The sequence below is a fragment of the Leptodactylus fuscus genome, chromosome 11 (genome assembly GCF_031893055.1).
Source record: "Leptodactylus fuscus isolate aLepFus1 chromosome 11, aLepFus1.hap2, whole genome shotgun sequence".
Lineage (NCBI taxonomy): Eukaryota > Metazoa > Chordata > Amphibia > Anura > Leptodactylidae > Leptodactylus > Leptodactylus fuscus.
The window spans coordinates 88,539,341-88,545,387 of NC_134275.1; positions in this window are offsets into that span (position 1 = coordinate 88,539,341).

Consider the following 6,047-nt stretch of genomic DNA (forward strand, 5'->3'; position numbering starts at 1 on the left):
CTCATGAATAGGAGGAGACATCTTGGCTCGCAGCCACTGGTGCTGACTTTTAACCCTTTCTTGATAAGCCATATCGTCACCTTATTTTGGATGATCGTTTTTATACAATGCTTTATCATGACTTTCTGTCTGATGTTATTTCTATACAATGTAATTATTAAAGGTCTCTTCTATCCGGAGATGTTACAGTTATTATTACATTGTTACATTGTGGAGAGTCAATGCATTCTGAGGCTCGATCGCAATCTCTGAGTTGTCGGCAGGAGTAGCAAGTTCTTCTGCTGGTAAATATATCAGAACCCAATTGGACCCCCCAAGTCCATGGGGTCTCCCAGGCAGTGGTGATATCCATCACTCAACAGATTTTACACTACGAAGATATAATAGTAACAGATCTAATTGTAACAGAAAGTCCACGGAGGAAAACTCCACGTTCCCACCATACCGTGGGGGCCATAGCCTTACAGAGCTTCTCCTTAGTTGACCTGGCTGTGTGTTTCAGGTCATTGTCATTCTGGAACATCCAGCCATGACCCTTCTTCAATATTCTTACTGAGGGCAGGACGTTGTTGGCCAAAATCTTGCAATACACGGCTCCATCCATCCCCCCTTCAATACAATGCAGTCATCTTGTCCCCTTTGCAGAAAAGCACCCCCAAAGTATAATGTTCCCACTGCCATGCTCCACAGTTGGGGCAGTGTTTTGGGGGTTATACTCATCCTTCTTCTTCCTCCAAGGGCATGAACAGGTCGACCTTGTGTGCCCTTCAGGATTTTAAGCTATGATGGTGTAGTGTGTTACTAATGGTAATCTTGAAGACTGTGGTCTCAGCTCTCCTGAGGTCATTGACCAGGTAGTCCTGTGTAGTTCTGGGCTGATTCCTGACCTTTCTCAGAATCATCCTTAGGCGAGATCTTTGACGGAGCCCCAGACAGAGGAAAATTGACAGACATCTTGTATTTCTACCATTTTCTAATGATTGTGCCATATTGAATATTGAATTAGTGGTCACAAACAAGACTGTGTTTCAAGGAGACTACTCTCGTCTCACCGTGCCTGAAGGATTATTCCCCTTGAGACATGTTCTTGTTTAAGATCACTTCATTAAAAAAAATCCTTGTTTTGGATTAATAAAGTCTGAAGTGTCCAGAAATTCCATACTACTGGAGGGTTTTCTTCATTTCTTGTTCACCACTATATGGGAATCCTAAACCTTTTTGGAACGCTCAATACCTGGGCAGCAGCACCGCCCACCTCATCTGACAGAGTAACTGCTCCAAAGCTCCGACTCTGGGGGGTTCTCATGACTTCCCCAATCCCCACGCCACCACTGAGACCCATATAAATAATGAGCCATCACTCGGTAGTTTAGGCTGATGCCCAGAAAAGGCTTCTCACGGCCATCATAAACAATGAACGAAATTTCCATCACTCAGATAGTATGCTTCCAAAGTGTAACTTTATTCCGACAACATATACAAACGTTTCGGTCCAACTTAAGACCTTCAGTGAGTCTGAGAAAATATACAAAAGTGTAATGAACATAAAATAATCTGTCCAAAACATAAATGCATAGGTAAACCTAAAAAAGTAAAATTAAAGTGCAAACGTGGATCCAGAAAGCCTCTCTGTATTTCAGTCTTCACTGACTCTGTCACCACCTCTCCTAGCTCTCGGAACGTGTTCTATTGCCTGAAACCGTAACTGGGATACTGAGTGTTTTGCCTGATGGAAGTGTTACGGTATTGGAAGTAGTAGATTCTTACTGAGAATTGTGCTCCTATGGGGGCGCTGGGTGCGCTTGGACTTGGGGCCACGTCCCCTTTAGGAGCATGGCTCCTGATCTGACGGCACTGTTGGTTCTTTTATGATAAACGTGAAGCTCCTTCTGGCTAGGCATTCCTTGACATCCCCATACATTGTATCACTCTATGGTGATGATATACACCTAAACCATCAACTTGATACTTTATTTACCATGTTTACACTTTCATTACCACTGAGACCCAACCACAGACCACAGCAGTGGCCCTGACATGACATGACATCAGCTACATGCCAAAATATGCAGGAAGAGGTGCAGGGGCCATAGCTGGACACTGGATGCAGGGTAAGGCCAAACACCCAGGACAGGTGAGTAGCTGTGTTTTTATTTAGTCCTCACCTGCTCGGGGCCTTTGATATCACATCATGAGTCTGAAGAGCGGCAGATGCAAGATCCAATTAAGATGTTAATTCGAGCATTAAATTTCATATTAAAGAACTTGTTAAGGATCAGCAGGTTGTAATTGTTCTCAGGTTTAGACGTACCTGTAGTAACTGATAGCTTAAATCTCCGCCCGAGGTCAAACAAGAAGATATTTAGAATGATATAATGCATCCAAATGGTTTTACATAACAACAGGCGTCTTTTCAATTGTTTTCTCACTGGCATGCTTGTTTGGAAAGGCTTTGTTGGATGTAGGTGTTGGATGTATAATAATACAGCAGCCACCACTAAGGCTAGGTTCACAAGGCAGAAAATGCCGCCATATTGAGCTGCGAGTCATCAGCATTCTGACATAGCTTTTCTGTAATAATTGGCAGGGACTCCCGAGCCACAGAATCCTTGGCCAGATTGTGCAGGACACTGATTTTCATGCATCCTACTGCGATCTTTAGGGGCGAAATGCACTCCCAAATCCTTGTGAAAGTATTCTTACATGTATGGTGCCTGATATACTGATTACAAATGCTAATCCTTTAAATCAATTAATTGATTGATTCCAATCAATTACAAACGTGGCATCTAAAACTTGGTGGCACATGGATCATATTGGATTAGACCTTGGGGGGTAGCAATCTGTTCTTATCACAGCCAGGAGCCTATGGAAGGCAATAATAATAATAATGAGATAATTATATAGATTTACTACACATGGCCATAGGCAGATGCCCTGCAGGGTCTAAAAATGAATGCTTTTAAAAATGCAAAAGAAAAAAACCCAAACACCTATATTTACGTGCGCAGAGTCTCTTTCTCTGTCTTTGTTTCTCTATCTGTCTCTCTCCTTCTCTATGTTATGGAAACCTGGAGTAAAGCCCTGATGTGTGATAGTGTGTGCAGAACTGTGTATCTAATCATCTGATGTGCGATACTCTGTGGTGAGCTGTTTATCTAATCCTCCGATGTGTGATATTGTGTGCTGAGCTGAATATGTAATCCTCTGATATGTGATATTGTGTGCTGACCTGCGTATCTAATCAACTGATGTGTGATACTGTGTGCTGAGCTGTGTATCTAATCCTCCGATGTGTGATACTGTGTGCTGAGCTGTGTATCTAATCCTCTGAAGCGTGTATCTCAGTTTGGATGTCAGTGTTGGATTGTACATATGGAGTGACTGTGTGTATGAGAGTTGAATATGAGTGAAAGACTTGCAGGTTTGTATTGGCTAATGGGGGGGCATTGTATTGAGAATACTGTATCTCAGGAATGGTACATCCGAGATAGTTGAGGCCTGATCTAAAACCTTCCTGGACACCTCATGTATTTGTGTGACAAATTTGGTGAAGATCGGTCCATTCATTTGGTCGTGCATAGAGAACAAACAGACAGAAACTCATTTTTATATATATGAGATAATTTATCCCGGATCGGACTCTGTGAATACAAAAATAAAAATAAAAAGTTATGACTCAGAATTAAGGGACCAAAAAACACAAAACAAAATGGACTCAGTCTTGAAGGGGTTGAAGATGTCATTTATGGCTAACCAGGAACCTTGAGAAGTTCTAGGCTTGTCTATTGCAGGCGCCCTCACAACCTACAGGACAATGTGTCAGTCTCTCTATAAAGCTTTGGGCCTGTGCCTAGTGTAGCGTGTCCTGTGATGTATAGTGTAGGGCTTTCCCTACACTGTTCTGTTCTATTGTTATGCTATATACAGCTTAACAGCTTGTGTGTCATCCCGCTACATTGTATATAAACCCATTAAGATTTATTGCAATAAAAATATTTCAATCAAAATCTTAATGAAGCTTCAGATACAAGTTGTAACTTAACTTATTAACTGGAGCGGAAATTTTGTGAGAAAGAACTTGCTGAGGATCAATATGTCCTAAATATTCTCAGGATTTAGACATTCCCCAGGACTTAAAGTACCTGTGAAGATTGCTATCATCTTCCCCGAGTCCAAGGGATTAGATTCTATAGCTTTAATTAGGGTGATTCATGTGTTTTGCATGTTATATCCTGACCTGTTTGTTGGCGTTGGTGTCGTCCCTACAATATCCAGATGTCACTCTAATGGTTTTTATTATATTTACACTTTTCTTGCAGATTTTATTGTTTTTTGAGCCAAAAGCAAAAGCAAATGGGAGATAGAAAGGAAACCCTAAGAGGGAGACTCCAACATCCGTTGCTCTTATCCATCATAGGATGAAAGTGATGGACAGTAACACTTGCAGATGGACGGTCGCAGATGGAGCCCCCTCTGTCTGCGGTAACACATATACTATTATTAAGTATTTCATGGATTTGTAACCCTTAACCCCTTCCCGCCAGAGACATTTTTTGATTTTTACTTCTCGTTCTTGACTCCCCGCCTCCCAAACCCCCAAATTTTTATATGTTTCCATTCACAGAGCCACAAAAGACTTTCTTACAGGCTTCATTTTTACACCATTCACTGTGCAGCCACAATTCTGTAATCACCTGTATTCTGTGTTTCGGTACGATTCCGAAGATATCTAATTTATATGGTTTTATTTACATTTTAACCCCTTAACAAAAATCTAGATTTTTACAAGAAATTTTTTTCTAAAACTGGCCATATTCTGACCCCCATAACTTTTTTATATTTCTGTATACGGGGATGCATAGAGCATCTTTTTTTGTTTTTTCAGGGCCAGATGTACTTTATAGTTCTACCATTTCCGGGAATGACTATTGCTTTGATCTTTTTCTTTTTTCAATCAGCTCCTTTGATTTTTTTCCCAATGATGGCGTTTACTGCATTGGAAAAATATTTTTATAGATTTCTAGATCGGGCGCTTTCAGACAAAGGGATCCATAATGTGTAGGTGTTACAAAGTATTAAAGTACTTTTATATGTGTTCTAGGGGAAGGGGGTGATTTCAATTTTTTTTTTTTTTTTAAATTATATATATTTTTTTATTTTCTTGCACTTAGTAGACCCCCAAGGGGTCTTGAACCCCAGGGGGGTCTCATCATTAATGCATTGCAAAATAATATTACTTCTATTGCAGGCTGATTTTAAATATAATAAATATTTATTAAAAAAATACACAATACAACAACAGTTGTCACATAAGATTAATATAAAGTAGAAGGGGAGAAACAACCCAGAAGAATATATAAACCAGGTGGTGGGTGGCAACCATGTACTGATAAGCCATTAAGTAATATAACCAAGCAAGGTAATGTGGCAGTTTAAATAAAATACAAAGAAACACTCAGTGAGGAGTAAATATAAGAGCACACAGTGCTAAACAAATATTGCAACATGCCCCAATAGAACACAATAATACATGATATAAGGTACACCAGTCTCAATACTATAATGTGACCAAACAGGAAACCAAGCAAGGAATAAATGATGAAAGTGAAAAGTAGCCAATGCCTACCCACAAGACCTGGAAACCCGACGCACGTTTCACCTCGCACAGGCTTCGTCAGGGGATGTTTTTTGCCCTGTCATAACGGACTTTATATAGTGTGTGACTAAATAACTGATTGGCCACTTGTTCGTCTCAAGCATTGGTGTCAGCGGCGCTACCAGATGAAAATAGGGATATACGCATGTGCGATAATCCCTAAGGATATCGCGAGAATTGAAAACATCAAGTCTCAGCTAGACGGAGACCGAGGGAAAACAAATGTGCATGCGCGCATTACAATAGTAAGTATCAACAGCGCCGCTGAATACAGGGAAAGTGCGCTTATGCAACCCTGTTTAAAGAAGACATCGCAAGAGCCGTAATGATGAGGAATAAAGCCTCAACGCCACGAAGAACAGAGAGACATATAAACAACTACATATAC